Source organism: Mus musculus, chromosome 1, assembly GCF_000001635.26.
Source record: "Mus musculus strain C57BL/6J chromosome 1, GRCm38.p6 C57BL/6J".
NCBI classification, from domain to species: Eukaryota; Metazoa; Chordata; class Mammalia; order Rodentia; family Muridae; genus Mus; species Mus musculus.
In genome coordinates this window covers 187593932-187621642 of record NC_000067.6, presented here as the reverse complement: position 1 = coordinate 187621642, position 27711 = coordinate 187593932, and the positions used below count along the sequence as shown (strand labels likewise).

The following is a 27711-nucleotide window of genomic DNA, read 5'->3' as shown; positions in this document are numbered from 1 at the left end:
CTGTGGCGTATCAGACATAAGGCAGGAGAGACTTGAGGATGGAACCATGGAGGCCTCCTGTGCTCTGTGAAGCGATTTGGATGTGTGCCACCAGCCGTCAGCAGAGGGTTGTAAAACGGGAGTGAAATAGTGTCCAGATTTACATTTTAGCAGCATCACTCTCCTGATCGTATGAAGAGTGCCATTGACAGGTTGATGGGAGAGACATCCTCTCTGACCAGTTGAGAGACCGTGTGACAAGTCTACATCAGAGAGATTCTCAAGCCAGATCAAAAGAGGTGAAAATGAGAAGAAGAAAAAAAAAGCTGTATTTTTGTTTGGTTCATTTTTTTAAATCAGTGACTATTACTCTCTCACCATCTAACGTTAGGACTGTTGGCATCATAGATGCATCCTTCACAACCCAGCTCTGTGTGGGTTTCAGAGATGAGAACTCTGGCCCTCATGTCTGAAAAGCAAGCTATTTCCTCACAGAGCATGTCTCCAGCCCACAGACCCTTATTTTTAAAGGCATGTATTTTTATACCCTGATACTACAGACTATCAAGTAGAATTACTACACAGACAAGTGCCTCCACCTATCTTGACCTGCAAATGACGTCTGGAGTAACAATGGGTCTTGATACTGTTTAGCAGGAAGGCAGGGTTGGACCCAGAGAAGCATTGTGAAGAAAAGCCGGGACCTGCAGGTTGGCCCTCTCCTGTCCTAGTTATGTGGCGACACGATACATGGGAGCCGCTGGGAAGTGGGCCTCTGATCATGCCCATCTTAATCAACATGATTCTGGATGCTCTGAAAGACAGTTCACACATCTCAGAGCTAAAGCCGAGCTCTCAGCATGGTTTCCTTTCCTTTCCTCCTCCTTTCATGGTTCTCCTTCCACTGAGATGTGCAAGTCTCTTTGTTTATACCCATCCCCATCTATTGCCCATGATAGAAAGGTATACTGGGTTCCTAATTGCTTCAGTGGAAAGGATACACACTGACCACCACTGATAACAGCTGCTTGACCTTGATTCTGGGCAACATTGTACTTCTTAGCAGTAACTTTCCAGCAAGAGAGCTACACAGTGGATATGGTGCAACAATCATTAACAGTCTGAGACTAAACAAGGACAGCTAGGCCAGGGGCCTTTGTCTGTGGTACCTAAGGAACCCTGAGTCAAACCAGTCCTCGCCTTCTTCCTGATTGTCCCCCTCCCCGTTCATCCTGAACCTACTTCTACTGTGTTCCTTACATCTTCCACTCCTGTCTCTATTCAAGTTCATGACTTCTTATATAAAACCCTAGTCCCATTTCTGCCCCTGTCATGTCCCCATCAAAAGCTCACCAATTCTACCTGTGGTCTCAAAGCCATCTCCTGGACAGAGCCTTCTCTAATCTTCATGGCCAGAGGAAGCTCCTGGAAGCCTATCACAGAGCTGATAACCCTTCCATTTCGAGCTTAGCCGGTGTCTGTTTGGGACCCACTCTTTCTAAGGAAGCCTCAGGTATAGTTTCCCTGCAGGTAGCCACCAACCTCTAGTCTTCTTCACTGAGAGCAATGAGAAGAGTAAATTCCATAAGAGTGCGAGCCGAGGCCAGCACACGTGTGAGCAGAGGAGGCCAGCACACATGCGAGCAGAGGAGGCCAGCACACATGTGAGCAGAGGAGGCCAACACACAAATGAGCAGAGGAGGCCAACACACATGCGAGCAGAGGAGGCCAGCACACATGTGAGCAGAGGAGGCCAGCACACATGTGAGCAGAGGAGGCCAACACACATGTGAGCAGAGGAGGCCAGCACACATGTGAGCAGAGGAGGCCAACACACATGTGAGCAGAGGAGGCCAGCACACATGTGAGCAGAGGAGGCCAGCACACATGTGAGCAGAGGAGGACAACACACATGTGAGCAGAGGAGGCCAGCACACATGTGAGCAGAGGAGGACAACACACATGTGAGTAGAGGAGGCCAGCACACATGTGAGCAGAGGAGGCCAGCACACATGTGAGCAGAGGAGGCCAGCACACAAATGAGCAGAGGAGGACAACACACATGTGAGCAGAGGAGGCCAGCACACATGCGAGCAGAGGAGGCCAGCACACATGTGAGCAGAGGAGGCCAGCACACATGTGAGCAGAGGAGGCTAACACACATGTGAGCAGAGGAGGCCAGCACACATGTGAGCAGAGGAGGCCAACACACATGCGAGCAGAGGAGGCCAGCACACAAATGAGCAGAGGAGGCCAGCACACATGTGAGCAGAGGAGGCCAGCACACATGTGAGCAGAGGAGGCCAGCACACATGCGAGCAGAGGAGGCCAGCACACATGTGAGCAGAGGAGGCCAACAGACATGCGAGCAGAGGAGGCCAGCACACAGAGCCCTGAAGAATCCTCCCAGTAAAGAGCTAAACATTTATTCAAACAACTCTGGAAAGACTGAGAATATAATTTGCCTCGAGAATGTAATGTTCAGATAATGGCTACCTGAGGTATTGGAATGGTATGATGTGTCTTTACTTCATTTTACATAAGCATAAGAAAGCAAGTGTGGTTAAGGCCTGCTTATGTGGTGGACAGTACGTATTTAACAACAACAACAAAAAAGGGGCACACCTTTAAAAGTGATGATACCTAAGAAAAGCAAATATTAAAAGGCTTCCTTAAGAAGTCTGCGTGTGTTTGTGGAGCGGGATGGTGATGTGGAAGGTGTCAGCGTAATTTGATAAATGTCAGCAGCTTAAACCATATAAACCTATCCATCAGGTAGGGACGCTGTGCCTGGTTTATCTGAGCAGTTGCCAAGCCTGTCTGTTTAGATACAGATACTTCCTGACAGTAAAAGAGAGGTGGGGGAGGGGGAGGAAGAAGAGGAAGAGGAGGAGGAGGAGGTGGTGGTGGTCATGGTGGTGATGGAGTAGGAGAAGGAGGAATGGGAGGAAAGAAGAGAATGGGGTGGGAAGGGGAAGGGGGCAGCAGAGGGGAGTGTGGTGGTGGGGAGAGAAGGAAGGGGAGGAGAATAGAAATATATTGGAATTAAGGTAACTCAGCCAAAATGCCCATATTTTCCTTATCCTCGCAGATACCTTGACAAATATAGACATGGGATAGGCAGAGGGTCAGCCTTGATAATAATTTTATCCTATTATTATTTAGCCAGAGGGTGGAAGTCCCTCTAATGAATTGTGGCCACTGGTTTGGGTGGACTGGCATGAGTTTCTTATGCTACTATCGTCTTCATCTTGACTTCACATTCACATTGACATTGAGACAGGAGGGTGTCAGACTCATTGGAAGTCAGGTAGCCACTCTTCTGCCTCAAACATCTTCTGGAGAGAACAGAGACACCTTTAATATTCACTCTATGTCTAAACATACACCTAACCTAGGACCTTCAAAGACAACCCCAAGTTGACACAGTCTCCTGGGCAACAGCCTTTGGCTGTAGCCTGCCCCCAGTGTTTCCAGCAGAGACATTTGTCCACTGCGATATGAGGACACCACCATGAGGGAGGGGAAGGAGGGAGGGAGAGAGAGAGAGGGAGGGAGGTACAGTGAGTCCCCTGTTCATGGATGATACTCTCTGTGTCTAGACTAGCATCATAGGTCCTTCAGAGGCCACTGGAATTCACTGCTGTGTTCTGCACACCTCTGGCTTTCTATATAAAGGAGAGTCTGGAAAATAGCACACCTGAAATCCTCTCTGACAGTCACAGGATGCAGGAGATCACACGAGGCCCTGGATCATCCTGTAATGAAAGCTATGAAACCCATTGACTTCAGAAATGTATTTCCCAAGCATGCCTTAACATCTGTCTGGAAACTACAGGTTGTTTTCATGCTGTCAGAGACAGGGACTTGGTGCTGGAGGGATGGGTTTCAGGTGCAGAGTTGTCCCTTCACGAATTAGACCATCATAGGAAATAAGTCCTGAGCCTTGCTTCTTCCCTCAATGGACCCATGTCACCATTTCTAAAATTCACCATCCTCACAGCACTGTAAAAGGAAGGCACGCATAAAGTTCTGCCTTGGAAGCCATCAGACAGACAACACACACTGCTCAGCAACACAGGAAAGCTGCCGCCGTGTTACCATCCTGTTGTATTTTAAGGAGAAAAAGAAAATCACAGCACAAAATCACGGCAGCACAAACCAGGTTTCTGATACTGAAAGAGAGCGAAAGCAGGGCTGGCCCCACTGTACTGTGTGCAACCATGCCAACCATTCTGGTAAACTCTCCTACAGTGAAGCTGGTTTTGCTTATGCCCACGCTGATGAGTCTTTTAAACAGCCTCATGTACTGCAGATGGTCTTGAACTCACTGTATAACTGAAGATGATCACCAACTCCTGACCCTACCTCCAGCACCCCAAGAACTCGTATGTGATGTCATGCCTTGTTTATTCAGCACTAAGGATCAAAGCCAGAGCTTTGGGAACACCATGAGAACTTTGGGCATGCCATGAGGGCTTTGGGCACTCCATGAGGACACTCCACAAACCAAGACAAATTCCCAGCATGCCTTTCTGACCTTTAAACTTTGTTTTATGTGCTTGCTGTGTATTTCAAGGAGGAGCATATGATCTTCTTGCTCTGGAAAGGGCTGTGTACTTCTCCTCACTCTAGATGAAGAGATCATCAACAAACTAAAGAAAGAATTCCACTAGGCATGGTGGCTCACATCTTTAACCCCAGCACTCAGGAGGCAGAAGCAGTCAGATCTCTGAGTTCGAGGTCAGGCTGGTCTGCAATCAGAGTTCCAGAACAGTCAGGGCTACACAGAGAATCCCTGTCTTGGAAAACAAAACAAGGAAGAAAGAAAGAAAGAAAGAAAGAAAGAAAGAAAGAAAGAAAGAAAGAAAGAAAGAGGGAGGGAGGGAGGGAGGGAGAGAGAGATAGAGAGAGGGAGGGAGGGAGGGAGGGAGGGAGGAAAGAAGGAAGGAAGGAAGGAAGGAAGGAAGGAAGGAAGGAAGGAAGGAAAAGGGAGGGAGGGAGAAGAGAAGAAGGAGGAGGAGGAGAAGGTGGAGTAGGGGAGGGAGGTAGGGAGGGAGGGAGGGAGGAGGGAAGAAGAGAGGGAGGGAGGGAGGAAGGAAGGAAGGAAGGAAGGAAGGAAGGAAAAGGGAGGGAGGGAGAAGAGAAGAAGGAGGGAGGGAGGGAGGGAGGGGGGGAGGGAAGAAGAGATTGATTTCATCCAAGTCAACCTCCTCACTGAAGAGTTCCACCTCAACATCTATAAATCACAAAAAGAGGCTCCTGCACCACTGAAGATACGGCTACAATGCCCCGGAAGCACACCCCACCCACCCACCCTGTCTTCCTTCACCTACAGAAAGTTATGAAATGTGGGGAGGGGTGTTGCTCATTAGCCTCACCCCTCCCTCCTCCAGGGACTGATCCTGTGAAAATCTGATGATCATCACTGCTCCTCCTCAAGCTGGAAATAACCGGTCCAAACCAGAAGATACAGCAACTCACCTACCGACTCCAGGAGTCATTGCTCTGTGGTCAGATCACTGCTAACAAGAAAGGCCTTTGTAGGACAGAGCCTGTGCCAGAAGGTCCTCTTCCTGGTTTTCCTTGGCTTCCCTCTATGCTTTGCTTATAATGGTTTTTTTCTTTCCTGCCTTCAGCCTATATTAGTTGTAACAAAATGGCTGAATCTAGGGCTCAGGCATGTAGAAAAGGGAACAATGATGCCATGCTGGGTGGCTGTGAACAGGTGACAGAAATAACACAAGTCGCGTGATTGTAGCTATAGCAAGGCAGAGGAAGGCAGCCCAGTATTGCTAGATTTTTTCCATGTTTCAAGATAAGGTAATAGGTAACCAATTGATACATGTTACATCAATTAATATACAGGTTTAGGTTTTCACTGGGAACTTGGAGGTATTTAATTTTAGTCAGTTATTATACTGTAGCAGATAAGCCAAGCAAGGATTCTAGAAACAGACTCTGTGTTTCAATATCTGCTCCTTGCCAGTGACAATGATCTGCCATTCCAGTAGTCAAAATGTAGAAGGAGAAAGATTAGGAGTTCAAAGCCAGACTTGCCTACACAGCAAGCTGAAAGCCAGCTCGGGCTACATGAAACTGTGTCTCATAAAACAGGCAAGCAAAAACTCCAGCTCTGCCTCTTATTGGCACGAGAACGTGTCTCCCTTTGTTCAACCTTAAAAATGAAGAGAAATGAGAATATGTAGTTTACAATATTGTTTGAGAAATTGTGTGCTCATGTATGTGTGTGTGTGTGCATGTGTGTGAATGTGTGTGTGTGTGTGTGTGTGTGTGTGTGTGTGTGAATGTGTGTGTGTGTTTTGCTGGAGATGGAAACTAGTCACCATACATGCTACACAAGCATCCTACTACTGAACTACACACTACACACTACATACTATGTATCACATCCCCCAGCTGTGTTTCTTACATGCCATTGTGATTATAGTAGTCTATGTATTTCTAGGTCGCACAGAAAAACCTTGAACTCATGATCTTCCTGCCTCAGCCTTTTGAGTCCTGTGTTACAAGCATGTCTCACCGTCAGCTTGTTCTTTACAATAGTGTTAAGTCCTAGGATCATACGCACATAAATAAGAAAACACACAACGCACTTCAAACTGTTTGATGTCTCATGCGTATTCCCTCGCCTTTATCCACATTATAAGCCTGAGATGGAGGAGTAACTCCATCGAGGAGGGATGTGGGACCCTGGAGTTCCTCAGGGCTGTTGCCTAGTAACAGCTCTACATGGCATTTAAAAGGTGGCCAGTGTTTTATGCAATAGCACCCTGCATAAAAATAATACAACCAGAAACCTAGTCTACTAAGCCAACTGGAAAAATCTGCATTTGCAACAGGCCTTGTTATAACTCAATAACTAAGTGAAATAAAAAATTTGATTCAAACCAACATGTGTATTACTTCAATCAATAAATGAATTGTCCAATGTAACCAATCTGAGTTAGGAATGGACTTTACATACTACAGGATCCATTTCTATGCGTTCTCTTTAACTAACTTTGTAATGGTGTATTGAGACAACAGTTTTCTATGCAGCCAAGGCTGGCCTTGAACATATAGCCATCTCCCTGCCTTAGCTTCTAGGATGCTCATAAGATAGACATGAACCACTGTGCCAGCTAACTTTTAAACAATGTCTTGTAATAATTTACCTTCCCTTCTGATTCCGAGAACTTTCTCCCAGGAAATTTACCAGCAGATTACCTGACTACCCAGGCCCGTGGCCTAGAAACTGCTAACTTAGGAGCAGTCTGTCAACTGCATTTTCCTGGTTCTTATTAGCTTAAGGCAGGTGCTTAATGTTATTTAAACAGAGGAGACGATTTGAAATTTCTTGGTAGGTGAATTTGATAGTGATAATTTTAAAATAACAACGGCCATCACCAAGAGATGAAAGGTCTCTTTCATGGAGGATCCCTTATCTGCATAAGTCAGAACATCTTCTAGTAAAAAGGTCAGTGGATCCACACCCACTTCCCCCATCCTTTCCTGAACAACAGGAGAGTTTCTCCTGTTCTGTGGTAGTCAGAATTTGCACAAACACACTCACATGCACACAAACATGCACAAGGACAACTCACACACTTAAATAATAAGGTTTTGTTATTGAACGCTACTACATTTAAAAATAAAAACAGTGCAATTTTAAGGCTCCAGTCAGAAAAGGCAAAAACTCCATCTACCTACAAAATACATCACCCCCAATACTTGTTTATTTTTCAGTGTTGGGACCCCAACAAGTGTGTCAATGTCCTTGACACGCCTCCTTCTCTGAGTGCCGGAGCTCCACCCCAATCTCTGAAGACCTTTCTCCTGTGGCCATGATCTTCAGCCCCTTGCCCTAGAGAGGTGGTTTTGAGTTTATCAGTCTGCACGAAGAGGCATTACTCCACCCTACCTTACAGCCCCATTTTCACATGTCCGCGGTAAACAGTTTACCCAATTTGGCGATCATCGATTAAGGGATGTGTGTGGAGCCTCCTCCCTTGTTAATTACACTGAAGTGTGTAATTAAGAATATTTGCACATTAATTCTACTGGAAAGAAAGGGAGAGGTATAGGATTTCTGAGGTCGGTAATTTGAGCCTTTCTTTAATTGGCATCAGGTCAGTGAGTCCAGTAGACCGATCCATCTGATACAGGGAAATAAAGAGTACTGGAGACAAACTGATGATTCAGCAATCCTTCCTGAAAAATATGGCATATACTCTTCTCCCACCAGAAAAATGTTTCCTTGGCTTGTGTTTTATTTACTATTACAACATTAGCAATAAAGTAAAGTTTTCAATCTTGAGATAAAGCTCGGTGGCTGAGTGCTTTCCTAGAATGTGTGAGGCCTTGGCTTTAATCTCCAATGTTTCAAAATAAAACATTAGAAAACAATAATAAAATACAGTTTTAGAAACCAGGCTTGTGAAACATACTACACCTCCTGTATTTTATTTTTCTGAGCTGCAGGTGGAAAAATTGGATACATTTAAAAATGGGGGGGGGGTCCATTTAAGTAAATACTTATTCAAACAATTGATCACAAACTAATTGGACAAGAGAATACAGCCATAAGAACTAAAGTAAAGTAAGTCTGACGCGGGCATATTGGCCAATTCCCCGTGAAATGGAGAGTTTTCTGGAATTGCCTTAACAATCTGACCTATGACTTGAAAAATATCTCAAATAATTTACTACATAAAAGTCACATTGATCTGTTATGACATATCTTTAAATGTTAATATGAGCAGATTTACTCCTCCTGCATAAAGAGGAAAAAGGGAGAGAGGAAGAGGGAGAAGGAGGAGAGGGAGACGATCTTCTAGGTTTTTTGTTTTTTTTTAAATCTCTTTCTTTCATCTCAAGTATGTGTCTAACTCAGATGAGAACAAAAGCAGTTTTAGCTAGAACAACCTGGGAAACTGTAGGGTGAATCACCCTGCCCCACAGAAGCCAAACACAACCTGGTTCCTGAACTATTATTGTAAGGAAATTTGAGAAACAGACATTGAAACCAACCTGTTGTTTCAACCAATTGTTGAAGGCGAGCAAGAACTTGAAAAGAAACATTTTTACTTTATGTCAAAATCGTGAGACAGAGATGGGCACAGTAAACTGTGTAGGTTGTAAATGGTTCGGGCGGTCAGGTTGTGAAAGTTAGCCAGAACACAGACTTCACTCTTAAGGTGTGGTGGAGGTAGCCACAGAATCTATGAGGTCTGTTTCCCCCACTTACATGATGAACTGGTGCATGGAACAGTGGGGAGGCATGACAGAGACACATGAGTGCTTTGTCCTGGACGCTCCTTCCTTCTTCCTTCCTCCCGTCTCTCCTGCCACCTACATCTCAGGCCTCAGCTCTTTGCCTGGAAATATGTAAAGGTAATGACCAAATGGAACCCAGTAAGGAAAGCTCACTATTGCCTTCAGCAAATAGATACCACTAAGAAGCAAGCACCACCTAGGCTGGGAGTACCACATTGAGGGAGGCTAAGCTTCCTCGCCCTGTTATGTTGGGGGCGGGGTCAGAGTGGAAAAGCAGGAAGCTGAAAGGATTGTGTTGTGATTCTATCCAGGCAGCTATTTTCCTTCTCCAGCAACATTTAGCTGGGGGAGGGAGAAGGGTAATGTGGTCGACTCTGATGTCATCTTAGTCCCTGAGTAGTTCAGACAACCGACCAAAGTGCAGTTTGTAGACAAAGCCATGGAAGTGGATCTGAAGAAGAGAGAAATCCCTAGCAAGAGATTTTAGGGATATAAAATTCTCTTGGTCTGGGAGAGTTCGGGTCGATCACTCCAGGACCTTCAGTAGCCACCAAAAGGAAAACAAGAGGAAAATAAAGATTTAAAAAGTAGCAACTATTTGCAACCATAACAGAAGGTCACCTAAGAGAAGTCTAGAAATCTGACTGCCTTGCCCCCTCCAGGCACATCTGTTAGGGGTTAAGTTGTAAGTTGCAAAAGCAACTAGTTCATAAAAGGACACTCCTTTCTGCCGCTGTCTGGAGTTCCTTGAAAATGGGCCATATTGGAGAAGAACACTTCTTCCTCACTCATTATTGATTTGGAAGCAAACAGGTCTCCCTGCCCACTACCTTTCTTACCCTGACTGGTCCTCCTCTGGTCTTATCTGCTTAGTGGAAATGCCACGAATATTTCGCACTCTGAAGGAGAACTTCTTCACTAAAGACCTGTGGGGAAGGCCCAGGAGGTTGGAAGTCATCTCAGGACAAGTGCAGAAGACAGACCTGAACCTGCACCAGGGAGCACAGGAGCCAGGGATTCCAGCAACAGCACAATGGCATGAAGTTATGCCAAAGCAAAGCTTCGTAAGGTCATATCCAAATGCCTGGAGGAGCTTGCGGATCACAAAGTTGATACAAGCCAAATGCTTTGGGGAGGTCCAGGAGCCTGGTGGGCTGGATTCAAGCTCAAGAACCAGGAGGGGTGCTTGGCTTTCTCCATCTCTAACTGGTGTCTTCTAAGCAAGGGACAGATAGGAAAGGTTCATGTCCTGGGGGTAAGGAAAGACTTGATTTATTGGTGGCCACTGCCCTCTCTAAGGTTTCTGTTCCTTTCAAAGTCCATGCAGAAGGAAAGCAACCAGCAAAGGGCCATTCTGTTTTACAGAGGCCTGACTATTTTCATTGTGCCTGACTCCTCTTTGTCCTTCCCTTCTTTTTCTCCTCCCTCCCTCCCTTCCTCTCTCCCTCCCTCCCTCCCTCCCTCTCTCCTTCCCTTTAGGCACAGGGCAAGTCACTCTGACAATTCAGATGAGGCATCTTGGGAGGGATAGGAGAGAGGTAGGTGGAAGAGAGATTAAGACAGGGCTTCTACTCGCAGATTTGTACAGTAAGTGTCAATGCTACCAGTTTCCTAACCATAGTTCCAAGATCTGCATGGGGATAGTGGCAGAAACTGGCTTTTGCTTTTGGCAGAGGAACTGCCAACTGTCTCAAGCCGGCTGGGGTGAAAATCTGGGCAGATCAGAACTAGGTGTGGGCACCCACTATCCAGCCTGAACCAGACAGGTCCTGCAGTGCGCAGACTGGAGGGAGGCGGGCAGGAGGCTGGCAACACCCAACATGCCATCCCTTTGTTCTGTGGGCAGTGGGGAAATTCTGAAGTGCAGAGAAGGCCCACTCATAGGGCACCACCAAAAGTCTGAGCTTAGCCTTCGTCCTTCCCTAGTCTATTGCCAAAGCAGCCTTGGCAACCTTGAGCGGGACGAGTTCCAGGAAGGATCCTAAAAGTAAGATCCAGTATATCTAGGGGAAATTGACGAATTGCTTGGAGGTGCTTGCCACGGGGGGGGGGGGGGGGGGGGGCACTAGGCAAGGACATGCAGCAGGGCAGGGGCGCAGATCCCAGATTGTACATTTCCTGGCTCCTAACTCCCCGCGCTCTCGTTTTCCTCCAAACTGATAAGAGACCAGTATTCTGCTGTCACAACCTTCCCTGCATCGCTCTCCATCTAGACCGTGACTCTGCCAAGATTGCAAAGGACACTTTGACACACCAGGAAGGAGCCACAAGCGGGCCACAGCGCGCCTGCGGGAAAGAGTGTCTGACCGAGGCTGAGAGCATACAACCACCCAGAGCCCGCCAGTCCACGTCCACGCATGCCTGAGAACTCGTCTCGCCCCGGGGTCGGGAAAGCTTTCCAGACTCACTACCTCCAGACTCTTGATTTTTAACACCATAGAAACCTAGTCTGAGGCTCTGACGCTTAGGGGAAAAAGGACAAGGTCAAGGTCTCCCCATAGCCACCATCTGTCCCGCCTTAAGCAAGATCTACCTGCATCCATTCGTTGGAAAATGGATGATAGAGTCCAGTGGGCCTGGCTGGAGCTGGGGGACCTTACCCTGACTCTTTCTGACCAGTCCCGGACCACAGCTTTCCTTTCTTTCCTCTCTCTTCTGCTCAGTGGTGATTCGAGGGGCTATGATTAAGACCAACCAGTGATCGCACGGCGGCCGGCGGCCGAGTGGCTCCAGACCGTCAGGCTACGCGGGCGCCGCGGCCAAAGTGACTGAGGGCAAGGTCCTCAGATGGACGCACTTCGTCCCCTCCCCCCTGGAGGACACACTTGGCGGGATCCGGGCGCCCTCGGATCGGAATCTCCCCGACCGGCCCCGCACAGTCTCCCGCACGCACCGCGCACACACCCGCCTCCCGCCGAAAGGCCGTTCGCCTCTTTTCTCTCTAGAGTCTAGAAGCAAACTCGGCTTTAAGTTGACAGCAGGCTAGAGCGAGGAACTGGGGTGCGAGGGGGTGCGCACAGAAATGAAAAGGGTGTATGTGTGACAGCAAGAAAAGAGCAAGTTAGAGCGCCCGGCTGGAGGTCGGAAGGGACAAAAGCTGGGGACAACGCGACCGGCGAGGTCGCCGCGGCAAGCGACAGCGCCTCCCGCGCGTACCCGGAGGCTGGGCGCCAACTCACAAGGTCCCTCGTGCAGAGCCGCTCTCCGAGCTCTCGGGAGTGGGTGGCTTTGGGGGTCCCCGAGGATGTCCGCTTGGTCGCCGGCTGCAAGAGGGGAAAACCAACACAAAACAAGTCACCGGAGGCCAGCGAGACTGTCCGCCAGGCGCCGCGGGAACCTCTCGCACTCCGCACCAGGAATCGGGCACGGGGTTCGGGCTGCCGGGCGTAGACTATAAATAGCAAAGTTTTAGATTGAGTCAGCTAACAAATGAGAAGAGCGATTGTAAATGTGTGAAGGTCCCTCCCCCACCCCCACCCACACACCTTGGGGAAAAGACCCGACATTCCTCTTCAGGCTCCTGGCACCGGTTGCATTTTAATATCTCCAGAATTTCCAGTAGTTTTGTTGCTTCGCTTCATGCTTTCCCCTACTGCCCCCTCACCCGACTCGCTGCCAACTCACGAGCCAGGAAGGGCAAATCCTCCTAGTATTGAGAGAGGGAGAAGGCCCGGGGCGGGTTTCCCCCAGGACTGGGCGAGCCTTAGCCCTTAGGGAGACAGGAAAACTGCCAGGACTCGGGGTTCACTTGAGGTACCGGGACAGAAATTTGGGCAATCCCGCATCTGTGAAGGAATTGCAACAGGGTGAATTTAGAAGCCACCAGGGTAACCTGGAGGGCAGGGTTGTCCTTCCCGACCCAACAACGACCTCCAGTGAGAGCGACCTCTTTCGGTTAGTTTTCTTGAACTTTGAGCCCCGGGAAGGACCATGGAGAGCCAAGTTGGGGGGTGGGGGGTGGGGGGTGTCTTGCTTTACAGATGCAGGTTTTTCTAGCAGCCGGGCTACGGAATGGCACCAGCGGGTCCTCCTCGCTTAGCCCTCTCCAATCTAAACTGCCCCTGGAAGCAGATGCCTTTTCCCATGGGTTCACACCAGACATCAGGAACAGGGCCATTTGTCTAATTGACCGAGCTCATTGCACGCATTCACCTTTCTCGGGTCCTTTGGCCCGGCTGGGATATGGGCGGAGGTGAATGTCTTAGTTCGATATTCATTTTTATCTTGTTTCCTCAAAGATTAAATCATTGCAGACAGGAAACATTACACACTCCAAGCCCCCTAAGCTCACGAGGTTTCAGCTTTAAAGCATTGAGGGATGCTGCACAGAAGAAGGGATCCAGGGTCACAAGAAGTAGAAACGTAGGTTGCTGTGCGAATTGTGGCGGGAAGAAGAGGGTTGAAGGTAAACAGGGTCTGCCCTGCTCGCTTGGGAAGAGGCCTGCGGAATCGCGTTGCCCACTGAGCCCGAGGAGGCCTGTAGCTGCAAGAGTAGCTTGCAGTCACCGCACCCCCATAGCCCACCTCCCCTAACAACTTCCCGCCCTCCCTCTGCCAACGAAAAGGTCAAATGTCCTCGGTGCGGGTTGCGAGCTGGGAACCTCCGTGGGTAAATGTCACTGTCCTCAACTGCGCTTTCCAATAGCCCATCCTGTCAGTTGTCACCTCAGGATCCCTAAACGCATTTGCCCAAGAGTCCAACCTGGCTAGGACCCAACGGAAAAGGACAAAGGTCTAAGGAGTATTGGGCGTCCCACAGTGTCCACAGCCCACGAGTCCACTTAGGCCAGCGTGTGCGCGTCCTCTCCGCCAGCCTCTGCCAAGCCTGTGCTCCTGCCCTCCCACTCGAGCTTTGGACACAACCGCGCCGGCCGCCTCAACATCCTTCCTTGTCTGGGGGGTGGGGGTGGGGTAGAAGTCCTTCCCGGGCGCCATTTGGTCCCGGGCCCCTGCCTGGGCTCAGAAAGACATTGAAGGCGCCCCAAGACTGGGACAGAAGCCAGGAAACGCGGGATCCCCCGCCTGACTTGCGCACCCAATGATACGCACCTGTCCTGGCCTTCCCGCCGCGGTCACTGAACAGGTTGGGAGCTGGGCCTAGAGCTCACAGCCTCCAGCCGAGCCCGCCCTCACCCTCACTCTCGCCCTCACCCTCCTCCTCCCAACTCGCCTTGCCTTTCCTCTTTGGGAAGCCTTGCCACCAACAGGGCAGTCCCCCACCCCCACCCCCCGGGGCTGTTGCTGTGGGCTAAGGTTCTCAGGCTGCTGTGAGACTATCTCTAGGCTGTGCGACCCCTTGGTGAGTCCACACCAAGGGAGCATCTTTCACCGTCTTCTGCTCCCCGCCCCAACCCCATCAGGTCCGCAGGTGTCCTCCTGCATCCTGCCTTAATATCCCAGGCTTTGGAATTGAGGAGGTGGTGCAAGGAGAAAAGCTGGGAAGACTTGCAGGAAGAGTGTGGGTGTTCCAGACTGTTTTGAGTGTGTTCATTGTAGGAAAACGGGCCTTAGGGTGATGAACTTGATGGACGGACAGACAGCGTCCCCATGGCTGCCCCCATTGCCGGGTTCCCGCCTATTGTTTTATGCCCGGGGGGGGGAAAAGCTGCCTAGCGTGATAGATCTCTGTAGATCCCATCACTGGAAGAAAAATCCTGCTGATAACGATTATCTCCCGGTCGAGCTATCTTGCCATCACCCCAATTCATCTCCTTCTCGCTCCAGCCCCTCGGGGAGACAAGGAGGGTGAAGAGCTAGAGGGAGGATGGGCCAAGCTGCTGCCCTCGGATGGAGCAGAGAGGGAGAAGCGCCAGCCTTTCCGCTCCAGGCTTGGAAGAGGGGACTGGGAGGGTTTTTCTCCCTGCCAAGCCTCGCGCATCTCGGATGATTTTAGTCTGGTGCTTCGGTCTACCCATATACATTTCCAATCTCATGCCTCATAAACTATTAGCAAAATGGTTTCATTATTCACCTTCTGCATCCTACAAAAGGAAAAAAAGAAGGGGCTGGTGGGAGTCGGACGCTAGTTAACTAAGAGACTGTGCAGGCTTAAATCATGGCTCCTTCTGCCTTCAAACTCACACCCAACAGATTGGTCCTTTCCGAAAGAGGGATCTATCTCTGATCCCTTTTGGTCTTGCTCTCTGTCCATCTCTATCCATGTACCCCTAACACCCAGGTTTCTGGATGTCATCAATGAGGCATGTCATAGGCTCTTAGAATTAATTGGTTGGAATTGCTGTGCCGAGGCCCGTGCTGGGGGTGTAGTGGATAGGATCACTTGTTGTCCCTGAAGTCTTGGAGAAGAAACAATAAGAGGCTGTATATGGGGTTAATGTGCTCAAATGGACACCAGGTCCTTGTCTGGCTTGATTAGATCAAGTGGGTGGGGGTGAGATGGGAAAGAGTGTGTCTCTTTCTGGAGCTAAGAACTCGGAGAGAAGATGGGACCAATATTCTTGAATGGGGATTTCGGGTTCTGAGACTGCACACATCCCACCGGTCACATTAAACCAACGGGAAGGAAAGCCAAAAGTCAAGGGGGCTCCTGATAGCCCTGAGCAAAGGCTGAAGGAGGCAGAAATGTAAGGGTAGGTGGCAGGTGCAGCCTCGGGCCAGTGCCAGCCGGTCTGCACTTCCTATGGGGTCTGTGACAATATTACGTATCTCCACACTCGCGTTTACTTCTCATATAAATGCATTTATCTAAAATGACTGTCGCCCCACCCCCACCCAGCACCCCATCCACACTTCCCGACACTCTTTGAAGCTATGAAGAACGGTAGGCGAATGAGCGCTCGCACAGTAATTATCCCCGGGTCTGGGAAGCAATCTGGCTGCAAGAGGCCCCTCTGCAATTGCCAGCGGCTGCGGCGGCGTCAACGTGCGGGCCGGAGCGGTGGCCAGGGACTCCCTGCGCTCGCTGGGTCACCAAGAAACGCAGCCGCCACTCGCTGGCTGTTTAATATACATGGGGTGGGAACCGACAGAAGCCGGTCTCCCTGCCCATCCTGTAAAAGAAAAAGAAATCAATTTGCTATTTATTTTTGAAATATATAGATTTAGGTTTTTTTTTCTAACCCGACCCCTCCAAGAACAGCAGCCCACATTTAATTGCGTCTTTTAATGACTTTTCCAGCATTTGCCAATGCTAGCTCCGGTTCTGGGGTGGGAGTAGGGTGGAGTTTCTTTAAGGGTGTGTGTGTGTGTGTGTGTGTGTGTGTGTGTGTGTTCAATTCTGGTATCTTCAAAAAGACTTTCTTTATGTGTTAATTGCATGCTGTTATGCACATCTGGGACTGCGTGCTGACCAACTCGGACCAACTTTTAATTAACACATTGACCTGGCAAAGAAGCAGCGGCCCAGCCTCCCCCTCGAATTATGGATATTAAGGCGCCTGGAAGCGCCTGGGCCCACGGCGCCAGATGCATGCGAGGAATTGCCTGCGTCCAGGGGCACGACGGGTGCAAATCGCAACTGCTCGCTCTCTTTCTGGAAGGGTTTTTCTCGCCTCACCTCTAGGAAAACAACAAAGGAACAGAACAGATAGTCTGACGCTTGGGCGAGCATCTTACATCCTTTCCCGAGACTTGACCAGGGGAATGCAGAATAGGAGCAGAGACCGGACAACGCCGGTTTCTATACAACCTGATTTGGGCCTGGGTTCTGGCCTCTGGCTCTTTGAATGGACTAAGTTTCTGGTCCTGAAGATGGAAAAATAGCGAGAATCTGGTTGGAAGAAGAGAAGGGCCAGATCTGTTGCCCCTTTGAAGGTCTGGTCCAGTTCCTCCTAACCTCCTTGCCTTAGCCCTAGGTGCTCTGAGGCTAAACCCCTAACTCCAAGGTCCTAGAGGGGTAAAAAAAAGTCTAGAGGGTGCCCTCCCTGCTTGTTTCTGCCCAATAAGGGAAAAAAAAAAAAAAAAAAAAAAAGAGTGACTCTCTCGACTTCCCTAGGCCTTTCCCAGAGGCTAGGCTCCTCCTCCAGGATGTTCTGTTCAGCTAGCTAAGTCCAGCCTAACCCGGACAAGAGGGAGAGGGAAACCCACAGAGCAGTTCAGACAAGCCACCTGGAGATATGCAATTTCACCCTAAGTAATCTCATTCAGGATTGATGGCTTCCCCGGAGAGCTGCCTTCCAAGTGAGTGTCTAGTCCGCTTCCCTGTAGAGCACAAATGCGGGTTAATCCCCAGATACGAACTCATTTTCTCTTTCCGTGTCTAATCCCAACTGCCTTGCTCTGCTCAACGCTTAGCTTCCGCATACAAGCCCATAAAAACTGTCGGAGTTGTGTTCCTTCTCCCAGCCATAAAGATGTCGGAGTGAATCACTCCCCAGCTACTCTTTAACGTCTCCTCCAGGTAACAGCGGAAGTTTCTGGTTTGATATTTTTCATTCCCCAATACAGAACTTTTCAGTATACGCTCAGAACCAGTGTGATGAAAGACAATGTCATGCTCAATTCACAGCTGTGTGCTCTAACTAGGTCGGTGCCTTAGAACATTTAGTGAGACAAGGTCGCTCCCCAAATCAATATCTCTCTCTCAGTCTCTCTCTCTCTCTCTCTCTCTCTCTCTCTCTCTCTCTCTCTCTCTCTCTCTCTCTCCCCCTCTCCCTTCCGCCTGGTCCCCCTCCCCCCTTCTCTCTTCCCTTCCTTCTACCTCCCACTCTTCATTAATCTGGATTTTAAAAAAATTTTTTTTATTATTTATTTATTTTAGAAAAACCATAGAAAAGATAACCCAGAGAGGACCATTCTAGACCCAAGTGTTTCTCGGCCCGGTCTTTGCATATTCAGATAAAGGTGTAATTGAAGTCCATCTTTCCACTCGGATAAAACCTAGTCTATTGGTAAATTACAATGTCCTTCTACAAAGATAAGGCCTCTGAAAAGTGATGGAAAATACTGCCCAAGCAGCCTTGCTTGGAATTTCTGGGGATTCCAGTTACTAACTTCAGTTCACCAACTGATCTGTAGAATTACAGCATACACCTGATATCTAGAGGAACAAGCCATGGTTAACTGCAGCTGCTTTTTCTTTTGATTTGCTCGGCCTGGTAAGATGTATGCTGGGTGTTTTGATAAGGGATAGAGGGGGAAAAAAGAGTCAGCAGTTTGATTTGGAAAGGTTTTTTTTTTTTTTTTTTTTAACTGCTGAACAGTTGCAGGTTTAAGCTAAAGAATGTGTTTGGCTGGAGACATTTGCATGACACATGCATATGCATTAGCAGCTGCATAATATTAAGAGCACCAGTTCCTCTGAGCATTTATCCTCCTCCCCCCAACCCCCTCTGTCCTAAGGGAAGTGGGTAAGTGGCTTGCAAGAAACCCTTTAAAGAGCACCATTGAACCTCATTGGTTCATAACTACTAGTTTCTCTGGAGGACTTTTTGGTCTTTGAAGATTCGAAGTAACTTACCTCCCTGGTTATTTCTCTCAACTAAGATAATCGATTAAGAGTGTATTAGATATAATAAAAGAGTTATCTAGAGATAGAGGCCTGGCAGTCCAAGTCTGAAGTCAAAAAAAGAATGTTATCACAATGCTTCCCTTTGATTAAGGCCAGCCTGGTCCACATGAGACTGTGCCTCCAAAATTATAAAATAAAATTTAAAAAGAAGGAAATAGCAGTAACCCTACCAAGTGAACAGCACTCCAGAGGAATATTTCATGGCATGAATTCTTCTTCAAGTCACATCGTTACTGCATGCTCGGTAGAGGTGACATATTGAATCTCAATAGCTTGGACCTTGCCAGGAAGTAAGGTAAATGTTCTAGAAGACGATGGCCTCTTCACACACTGTGAGCCAAGTGCTGGGACTGCTGTGCAGTTTCCGCAGTGTGCTCTGCTCCTCAGCTCACTTGAGCTGCGTTCTAACAAGATCCAAACTGTAAAACTAAAACCAGAATGAACTAGGAGGCTCTTGACTTGTCTGATGCTATTCAATCATTGAGTTGTCTGCTTTTCTTTTTTCTCTTCTCTTCTTTTCTTTTCTCTACTTTTCCGTCCTTCCCTCCTTCCTTTCTCTCTCTTTCTTCCTTCTCCCCCTCCCCCTCCTCCTCTTTCTCTTTCTCCTCCTCCTCTCTCTCTTTCTTCTCCTCCTCCTCTTCCTCCTTCTTCTTAAATCTAAAGGTAGAGTCTTATTCAGCCCAGGCTAGCCACAGATTTAATCTATAGTGGAGGCTAGTCCTGAACTTCTGATTCTCCTCCTTCACCTCTTAAGAGCTGGTATACAGGGCTGTGCTATCATAACTAGTTTTATTTTGAGAGAGAGAGAGAGAGAGAGAGAGAGAGAGAGATAGATAGAGAGAGAAAACATTTGAATTTGCACACAGACACCCAAATCAGGAATATAAACATAAGCTTATATATATATAACCTTTCACTTCTATTCAAAGCCAATATGTCATGGAATTTCCAGAGGACAATTTGAATCATACTCAGATGTTTCCACCAGAGTGTAAAGGCATTATAAACTGTCTCAGGATTTCTGTTGCCATGAACAATATTTAATTGGGACTGGCTTACAGGTTCAGAGGTTCAGTCCATTATCATCATAGCAGGAAGTATGGCAGTATCCAGGCAGACATGGCACTGGAGGAGCTGAGAATTCTACATCTTTATCTAATTGCAGTCAGAGACTCTCTCACCAGCAGCTAGAAGGAGGGTCTCCAAGCCCACCCCCACAGTGATATACTTCCTTCAACAAGGCCACACCTACTCCAAGGCCACACCTCCTAATAGTGCTACTCCTTGGGCCAAGCTTATTCAAAAATCACCACAAACAAACCAGAAATCTTAGAAGAAGAAATCCTTTCAGGGATTGTGCTGACCAGTGAGGACACTTACAGCTTTTTCTTTTCCTTTAAAAAAAACTTATGTTGTTGTCAATATTGTCCTTCAAGTTACAAGAAAGCCATGCAGAAGCAGAAAGAAGCCTGGCTCCCTTTCCTAAGACACATAAAAGTACCAGTTGCCTGCAATACTGTACAAACTCTCATGCATGGTGATGCATAAATATGCATGAGTCTAGATGATAATCTATTTTTATGTCTCATTTCCAGATGTTTACAAATACTGCCGGTTCACTGATTTGACCTCCCCAGAAGTTTGCACAGATTTTCAGTATTTAACTGAATCCTAGCTGGTTTTACTCTTCCTCAAGCAAAAGTTATTTGGGAAACAACAGCAGCAGCACTTCAACTTAAATATCAAACAGCAACAGGAAGTTGTGGTCTGAAGGAGAAATGTCCCCACAGGCTCAGGTGTTTGAACACTTGGTCCCCAGTAGGTGGCACTGTTTGGGAAGATTATGGAACCTTTAGGAGCTGTGACCTGGGTGGAGGAGGGAGGTCACTGGGGAAGGCTTTTGGGGAATTATAGCTTCACCTCACCTCACTTTTCTTTTTCTACTTCCTGTGTACAGTTAAGATGTGAGCTCACAGCCGGACGGGCGTGGTGGCACACGCCTTTAATCCCAGCACTCGGGAGGCAGAGGCAGGCAGATTTCTGAGTTTGAGGCCAGCCTGGTCTAAAGAGTGAGTTCCAGGACAGCCGGGCTATACAGAGAAACCCTGTTTTGAAAAAAACAAAAAACAAAAAAAAACAAAACAAAACAAAAAAAAAGATGTGAGCTTTCAGTCTCCTGCCTCTGCTGCTATGTATTCCCTACCGTTATTGACATCTAGCTCTCTGGAACCCTAAGCTAATATATCTATACATATATGTATATACATATACAATATATATCTAATATGTATGTATATGTACATATGGTAAATATATTTACTAATTATATATACTAAATATTTATTACATGTATAAATTTATTAAATATATTTACTAATTTTATACATACTTAGTCAATATATATTGACTAAATATATATTACATTTATATTTACTAAATATATGTTACATATATACGTGTATATTTACTAAAACATAGAGAGGAAATGAGTCCAACCTCTGGCAATCATACGAAAGCTGGGTACAGCAGCACCTGATACCCCGGGCGGAGGGGTCACTGGATTTCTTGGATAGGCAGTGTAGCCAATCAATGGGCTTCACATTTAGTGAGTCAAAGAATAAGGTGGAGAGTGATAGAGGGCACCACACTGACATCTGGCATGTGTCTGTGAATATACAAACACACGCAAAAGGCATATTTATGTATTCTACCAACATACACAAGACATGAGTAAAATGTATTATATAGTGGGGAATTATGTCAATGTTATTGTTGTCCTTAGTTATGGTAATAATTAATAATAATAATAATTAGATTGCCTGGTGGCTGAGGCTAGCTTAACTGCTTAAATTATAACATGGTCTGGATCTGATCTGTGGTCAATTGTGTCTACCCCAAAGCCATACATGACACCTCTAAATTACGTCAGCCCTGGACAGTTGTGTGCCAGAGGAAACATAAGGGTCATCCAGGGATGAAGAGAAATCTACACACCCAAAGAAAACTATGTAGCTTTCAAATTGCTTGTATTACTTATAGCATAAGTATGGAATAGCAGGTATCCTGTGTTCACTGTGAAGCATCCTTCCGAAAGGCTAAGGCTCACGCCTTTTGGAAAACTTGACTCTCAGATGGCGGCACTAAGTGAAAGGCGACTGGATCCTGAGGGTGTGGATCTTACCAATGGGTTAATCTATCAGTCTATCGACAAGCCTGTTGATGTAAGAGGCAGGTCCTTGCTGGACAGTCAGTTCACCAGGGGTGTGGCTTGGAGCAAGTATCTCATCCTAGAGGTGAGCAGCTTTGATCCATCTGTGCCCCATCTCAGTCAAGTCTAACACCGAGTGAGCATTGCTCTGCAACTCAAATGGAATCACTGTAGCCAGATTCACCAGGGAGCTGAGGCAAAGAGCTAAGAATACCCCACTGGGCATGCTGGGAGAGTCATCGCATACTGGGCATGCTGGGAGAGTCATCGCATACTGGGCATGCTGGGAGAGTCATCGCGCACGAGCAAGAACCCTTGGCTTTTTCTAGCATTTAAAACTGTTACCTATAAGAAATCTTGCTTTGGTTTCTCTCTCTCTCTCTCTCTCTCTCTCTCTCTCTCTCTCTCTCTCTCTCTCCTCTCTCTCTCCCCTCTCTCCCTCCCTCCCTCCCTCCCTTCTATGTGTATGTGTATGTGTGTAGTGTGTGTGTGTGTGTGTGTGTGTGTGTGTGTGACAGAGGCAGAGAGAGAGAGAGAGAGAGAGAGAGAGAGAGAGAGAGAGAGAGTTTGGATGCTCAATTGCCACAGTGTGTCCAAAGAAGTCAAAACTCAAAATTCAGATGTCTCTCCTCACCGTCCTCCTTATCTGAGGCAGAGTCTCTCTCTGTTCCCCTTGGTATAATCTAGGCTATCTGACCTATAATCTCCTGGGTTCACCTCCTGCCTTCACCTCCCATTTTGTTATAGTAGTGTAGGGGTTGTAAACCTGGACTCGACATCTGGCTTTCCCCTGGGTTCTGAGGATGCACTCAGGTCCTTGTTCGAGCTTGGCAAACATTTTACTCATTTAGCATCTCTACAACCTCCTTTGTCTTTGAGATAAAAAGAGACCATGTGTCCCATAAGAAAACCTGAAGTACAACTGAGAAATGCTGGCAGCTCAGGGTGTCCAGACCTCACAGGAACCCACTCAGTGTCTGGAACGCTGCTAGACTCCCACAGTGACCTGGCAGGAACTATGTTTGTTTCTAAGGAGAGTAGGGAAAGGGAATCCCTGGCCATCCACAGCCTTCTGGGGTTTTCTTATCAAGTCCTGCTGTGGGAGAGAAACTTTTTTCAGAGCCCCATGTTTGTATAAAAACCTCTCAACCAACTCAGCTCTCTCAAGCCTCCCACCGGCAGGAAGGGAAGCTATCCCAACTCCCTTACCCATGGTTTTGCCTGAGAATCCAGGTCACAGCCTAGGAACACAAGCTCTGCAAAAAGCTGACACCTCGTTCAGAACTCTAGAATATTCCTGATGACCAGTTACAGCTAACTACTAGAGCGCTTCCCCTCCCTGCCCCCTTGGTTTCTTTCATGCAATGTGTCACATGTATTTTTTAATAAAGACTCCACAAGGCATGTCACAAGGGAATGAAGAGAGTAAATAAACATCAGAAACAGTCTCATGTCTGTCAGCATGCTGGCACGGCCAGACCAGGAGTGTGCCTGCCTGTTGGTTAGTGTTTGTGTTTTCAGTGACGGGAATTGAAGCGAGGACATCATAATAGATAGGCAAATACTTTACCTAGGCTACAATTTTAGCTCCAGATTAGAAATGTTTACGATATTTGCTTAATTAGCTTAATATGGCAAGAATTTCAAAGGAAAATGCAGACAACATTCGCGAACACATAAGCTGTACCAGCAGAGACTTGGGAATGGCACGGAGGGAAGACAAGAAGTTTCAGAGAGAAAAACCAGAGAGAATAGTATGGGCCTTTGTCAGACACATGTGCCCTGAGCTCAGCTGTGGAAAGATATCCCAAGCTTGAGGGTAGCTTGATAGAAATTTCTAAAACTGCAAAGCTAATTGGACAAGACTAGAAAGAGTAGCCCGTGAGGCAACTACGAAAGGACAGCACACACATCTGGGGACACCTGAAGAAAAAGAGGAAGAGATGGACTGAAAAGTAGACACAAAGATGCCTGAATGTCTTTCCAAATTAATACCAGACACCAAACAACAGATTCAGGAAATTCAAAAAACTCAAGCAGGATAAATGTCCCCACCCAGGCCTAGACACATGTCCAAAGAGGGAAACTAAAGGTGAAGAAAAGATTCTGTAGGAAGCCAGAAAAATAATTATTTTTTAACTCCAGAAAAGCAAAGAGAAAAGTTATCTGCTCAAAAACAAAACAAAACAAAACAAAAACAACAACAACATCAACGAGAGACAGCAAGAGAGTCACATGCTGAGAAAACAGCACAAGACACAAGCTTCCAATCTGGAATGGGGTAAAGGTATCCCTTAAAAGGTAAGACATGGTAGGTGTTGCTTGCCTTGTAAGCCCAGTGCCCATGTAGAGGCAGAAAGTCACCAAAGGCTGAGGCCAATCAGGGTTACACAGCGAATTTCAGGGCAGATCAAAAATTTGGATTCTATAAGGAAACTGTCAGCGAGGGGAGTGAGGCCAAATTCAATGCTGAGATGTAGCTCGGCAGCAGAGCATTTGTGAACATTCACAAGGTCCTTGATTGAATTATCCAGTACCATTAAAAACAGAAAGCAGAAAGCCTTTATTAAATCTGGGTGTGGTGCTGCCTATGGATCTTGATGTAGATCTTTCAGCACCATGTCTGCCTGTGCGCCACCATGCCCCATCCCCCACCCCATGATGATAATGGACTAAACCTTTGAAACTTTAAGCCTGTCCCAATTAAATGTTTTCTTCTATAAGAGTTGCTGTGGTCATGGTGCCTCTTCATAGCAATAGAACACTAACTAAAACAGTAAGTTTGGAGAATTCTCTTCATTGGACAGCCTGATTCTTTATTGATAAGATTTTATCTTCTACTTGTGTATCATCAAAACCTAGTATAGGGACATGGCCATGGTGTCTGCTCAGATCATTGTGGGTGTTGTAAAGCTTCTCGAGTGAATCCAAAGTCAGGCTGTGGTGAGACTTGTTTGTCATCCTAGCACTTAGAGAGCTGAGGCAGGAGAATTGAGAGTCTGTGGGCTGCTGGGGCTGCATCTCAATACTGTGTTTTTAAAAATGCATATAAATAAGTGAACAGTAAAGCCATGTCATAAATAAAAAACTGACAAAGATAAAATAAAACTGAGCAAATATCGGTAATTGACTTTAATTTTTAAAAAAGAAAGCAAGAAGGAAGGTGACAGAACTCATCTGGTAAAGGTTTTTCTGAGTAAGCCTGGCAGGCAGCCTGGCTTCCCTTCCCCTGAGTCCACGTGGTAGAAGGAAAGGACTGACTTCAACAAGTTGTCTCCTGACCTCCATGAGTCTCTCTCTCTCTCTCTCTCTCTCTCTCTCTCTCTCTCTCTCTTCTCTCTCTCTCTCTCACACACACACACACACACACACACACACACACCACATGCATATTCACACCACACATATACTACACACACACCACACAAATACACATATCACACACTTACCACACATACACACACATACATACACACACACATACATACACACCACATATATATTACACACATACACACATCACATACATACTTACACACATCACACATACCACACAAACCACACACACAGGCACACACATACACACACCTAATAATAAATAACATAAACTTTGAAAACCCAAAGGCAAGGCTGCAGCCGCACCCAGCACATAAGGTGATCAAGAGCCTGAGCCTTAATTGCTGCTGTCATCCATACAGTTAGCTGCAGTCAATATCTTTTTATCATATACATTTTAATCGTGTATTAATAAACAAGGAGTTTGTAGCTTATTGATGATTGGATTATATTATTGACTGCGTCAGCGGTGCTGCACATGACTTCTGGAAAAACATAAACAAGGTCAAATGTAAAGATCACAGAGTCTGCATCAAAGACATAAAGGAGTCCTTTCTTTCTCTCTCCCTCTCTCTCTCTCTCTCTCTCTCTCTCTCTTTCTGTCTCTCATCTCTCTGTCTCTCTCTCTCTGACTGTTTGGAGAAAAAAAAAACTAAAAGAAAACAGGAATCTTTGGAATTACCTCTTGTATAAGGAAGTGATTTGGTCCATAAAAGAAAAGAATCTACCTACAATTAAACTATTACTTATTATGCCAGGATATGCAAAGTGTCTGTGCATTGTCTATATATTGCTTCTGCTTAATTCATTGGGCATGGTTAGACCCAGGCTCCTGCCAGAGCCCTGGCTGAGGGTCTAAGGAAATCACCCCCTCACTGAGGTTGAACAGAAAACATTCCTTGGCACATGGACATTGTATCATACCTACCATGGAGGGTAAAGATCTGGATTTTCTCCCCAGTGCTGGGCTCTGGCATTAGAATGGTTCTCATGCTTTTCAGCAATAGCATCTGCAGCCATGTGTGGCTCCTGACCGCTCAAGCCCACAGGATGAGCAAAGTTTGTGAATGTTGGACACATTGTAGGTAGATTGATGGTGATCTCATTAGGATTCTATTCTGAGTGACCAATTCAAATAGAGCATGCGTTTTAACTAGATTTTCCTCCTTTTTCAAACCTCTTGAGTGGAGTCTGGGAAGGTGGCTGGGCTGGTCAAGACCTTTGTGCACAACCATGAGGACACCAAGCAAACACCTGGTCAGAAAGCCCCCACCCCACCACTATAATCTCACAGCCATGTGGCTGGAGACCGGAAGCTGCTTGAGGCCAGCCAGGTAGCACACTTGATGACTTCCAGGCCTAAGAGACACTGTCTAACAACTCAAATCACCTGAGGAAAGACACAGAGGCTGACCTCTGGCATCAACATGCCCGTGCAACACACATGCAGATGTCCTGGGCAGCTGGCACTACGGCCGCAAACCAGCACACCAAAAAGTCTTGGATCTGATGATGTAATAAGGATGCAGGAGATGCTACCCGGGACAATGGGGGATGGAGCTTGATGGTGTCTTGCAACATTTTAATGAATCTATAACTATTTCTTTGAAAAATTTCAAGTCAGACTTATAAACGCTAACCTTGCCTACAGCTCGTGTTTACCTATTAAGACAAATATTTCCACACGCTCTGCGTGTAACCCTGTAACTCACACTTACTCTGGTGGGGAGATCTTGGGAAGGTTATAAAGTTTAGTACATGAGTTACATCTTATCTTGGAATTTTAAATACTTTAGAACAGAGGCTATCGGATGAATGAGAATACATTTAAACAGAATGAAAAACAACAACAACAACCACATAGTTTTTGGCTTGACTGAGAAGAGGGAATTCCAAGAACAAATGGGCCTAATGTTCTCATAAAATGTAGTCTCGTCTTTCTCATGGAAAATGTATTCAAATTGAATTAATACACCATCATTTACATCTGTTAAATATGCTAATAACACCTTATGTATATACTCATCTACAATTTTCAAAATTCACATTTATTATCTCTTTGATCTTCATAAAAATCCGGTGACACGGGCAGAGCTGAGGCTATTATTATTCCCATTCAAACAGGAGTGAACTGTGGACTGGGGGAGATGGGTGTGCTTTCCTGGAGAGGCCAAGACTTGGACCAGCTTTAGCCAATTCCAAATTTACCACATATAGTACCACAATATCCAAACTGGGAACTTATTTCTCTCTGGCATTGTCTTTGCTTGCCACTGCTGGGGAAGAAAGTCCCGAGTTGTCAGGACTGCTTACTGAAGTTGTGACATCCTGGCTCCCTTTGTGTTTTCTGTGTAGAAAACGGTGTAGTCCACCACTGGCTCTCCATCTCCCTTCCTGTCTGATAACACCAAACTCCCGCACCTCTCTGTTATCGTCTTCA

General features: G+C 46.7%; 1 protein-coding gene and 2 long non-coding RNA genes across 8 annotated transcripts in view; 1 reads left to right on the top strand and 2 right to left on the bottom strand.

Annotated features, from left to right (window-relative positions):
- Positions 1-13133, bottom strand: part of Esrrg (estrogen-related receptor gamma) — a 606376-nt gene extending 593243 nt beyond the window's left edge. For 2 of the 5 annotated variants that reach the window (XM_011238916.3, XM_006497165.4), the window contains exons 1-2: positions 12744-13133; positions 12438-12521 (exon numbers count right to left, since the gene is read on the bottom strand). The gene's annotated coding sequence lies outside the window, so the exon portion shown is untranslated. Of the gene's footprint in view, positions 1-11858; positions 12005-12414; positions 12655-12743 lie in introns of those variants that run through there. The other 3 variants (XM_011238917.3, NM_001243792.1, XM_011238920.3) reach the window with 3 other exon arrangements.
- Positions 1-27711, top strand: part of Gm36388 — a 130379-nt gene that overhangs the window by 30419 nt on the left and 72249 nt on the right. The gene's annotated exons all lie outside the window — the stretch shown is intronic.
- Gm46176 overlaps positions 16022-27711 on the bottom strand; it is a 37216-nt gene continuing 25526 nt past the window's right edge. The window contains exon 4 of the long non-coding RNA XR_001779608.2: positions 16022-16268. This is a non-coding gene — a long non-coding RNA (predicted gene, 46176). The remainder of the gene's footprint in view (positions 16269-27711) is intronic.